Below are 2,670 nucleotides of genomic sequence, written 5' to 3'. Positions count from 1 at the left end.
TTTGTTTGATTTACATTACAATGATCTGTGATTCTTCCAATGTTTATCGTTATTAATTATTCTCTCTCTTCTTTCAATCACATAAATCATTAATTATATTAAAAAAGAGTTTAAATCATTTCAACTTCTGATCTCTGTTAAATTATGAAATTATTCAATTCTAATATACAACAACAGATAGTTTTATATCACTTTTGAATAAATTTGAAGATAGTTTTATATCACTTTTGAATAAATTTCTCTTTTCATTTCTTTCCTTTCTTTTTTTTTTTCTGTTAGGAAATACTCTGATAGTTGGATCAAATAAGGAAGAAAAAATGAAAAATATTTCAGTGATTTGAAAGATTATTCCCTCCGGTATATTTAATCCACTCTCTATTGTCTTCTTTCCCAATATTATGCTAATCTTTCCTTCCCTTACTCAAATGATATTTGATATTTGAACTTCTACATGGGATGTTCTACTACCCTCTGCCATGTACTGTTTGCTCGTCAAGAACGAGATCTCTCGGTACAGCGAGCAGTTCCACTGCTACTTTCGGTACTTCTGCTTCAGCTAATGATGACCTTCATTTCCATCAAGCAAATTACAGTTGCAGGTAAAGTATATTTTCTGAATTATTCAGGAAATTTTACAAAGATTTCTCATTGAAATTCATTCTAAGCTTTCTTTATCGAAAACTTTTTTTTTTTTTTTCTAGTGATATCATAACATTTAATTACATTATTATTAATAATTATTATTATCATTATTAATATCACTATTACTATTATTATAATTATTATTACTGTTACTATTATCATTATTATTATTAGCAGTATAAGTTACCATGTCCGACTAACGTATCATAGTTGTGATGAGTAAGTTAAATGATAAAGTAAGTTATCAATGCCATAATTACGGCAATGCGGAACAGAGCAGTAGCAGCACAAGCAGCTATCCACTTGAAGGAATGTGTTAAGCACTCTCATCTGTTACTGATAGGAACCATCTGCGCCTCTCCTCCCTGCGCCCTTCATACTCCTCTTCCCTTACCTATCGATCTAGCACCACCACACTTCCCTTTGTATTCCTACTCATCCCGAATTGCTGGTTGAATAAGGCCAAATCCTTGTTGCCATTAAGTACTCACAGGCCTAACACACTTGAACAGAAGGCAGCAAAATCTGACTAAAATCTCATTCATTTCTACCATTTCATTTATGCTTTTGTAAAACCAAATAAATATTCCTGTCATTTTCTTTTTTCCATTTATAACATTTATGGTTCATTTAAAATGTTCAAAAATTTGATGGAATCTAGAAATATCACTCTAAAATATTTGATTGAATAGATAATAAGTTATTAATAGCTTATTAATAACATTCATTGGTAATAAATGAAATTTGTATGCAAAATTTCATTTTCGAAAAGTGAATTATGAGGAAGAGCAAAGATATGAAATGAATATACACTTGCTTTTAAAACAGTTGTTTAATATCAAGAGAGATTTCTTCTCCCATGCATGAAGAGATAAAAGATTGTCAGAGTTATTTATTTATTTAATTTAATTGCTTGTCGGGAAAATGAATTAAGTAGATTGAGTAGACAAATTAATTCATCTCTTCAACTTCATAATTTTTGAAGTTAAAAAGTTTCAATTTCAAAATAACTAGAAATGGACAGAGTATTAATCGTAGACACAGCAAATCCTTACGAATTCCATACGAGTTAGACTAACTTCCTTCAATGTATTCTACTTACTAATTAACATTACTGAAATTTGTAACTGAGATTTTGTTTTTGAAGTGATACATTAGGATAGTAGTTGATTATTTGTATTGTTTTTTTCATTAAATTTGAAAGAAACCTTTAATGAAAAGTGCAAATTAAATTTATACTTCTGTAAATTGAATAATAATAATAATAGTAATAGTGATTATGAAGAATGGGAATCAATTCTTGTCTCTGCTAATCAATTCTTGAGCCTATAAAATTATGGCTCGACATAATTCGTTGTTCAGTTTTGGCTTCCAACAAAAAATTGACCGATGTGAAAGAGAGAAAAGAGAGTTTTGAATGGTTGGTTGCTAAGGCCAGCACCCATTCATCATTAGGTCGTTTCTTTTGGTCCTACATATTCCAACATTCTCAATTATTATTATCATTTATTAGTATTGTTATTATTAATTATATTATTAATTCGTTCCTGAAATTATATTTCAGGTAATTAGTACTCATTGCTGTTCCCGAATTCCATTCTTTGTAATTCTATGTAAATAAATAATTGAAAAAAAATAGGACAACAATACCATTTAAAGGAAAAGCTCTTCAAATATTATTTGAATGCTACTACTGCTACTATAACACCATCATTCTATCTGAAGTTTCCATGAAAGTATGATGATTGTGCACTTTAGACTTGTGGTATGCGAAAAATCGTGGAATCGGTGAAACTTGATGACAAACTGAAAATATCTCTTATTCTAAGCTAATAATTTTTTTTTGTTTTTTAATAAATGATTTTATATGAGAAATAATTAGCGGTAATGCAAGAAAATGATGACATGAGACATTTTCACACAGACAGATGAACCATTACTGTTGTGACAGGTAGTTGGGTAGGTAGGGTTGATGGCCGTCATCTGAAATTAGTTGTCGTATTGTGTCACTAAGGTGCTTAACCATCC

This window comes from Brugia malayi, assembly GCF_000002995.4.
Source record: "Brugia malayi strain FR3 genome assembly, contig: Bm_v4_Chr1_scaffold_001, whole genome shotgun sequence".
NCBI lineage: Eukaryota > Metazoa > Nematoda > Chromadorea > Rhabditida > Onchocercidae > Brugia > Brugia malayi.
The sequence above is the reverse complement of the archived record's forward strand: the minus strand, read 5'-3'. Positions refer to the sequence as shown.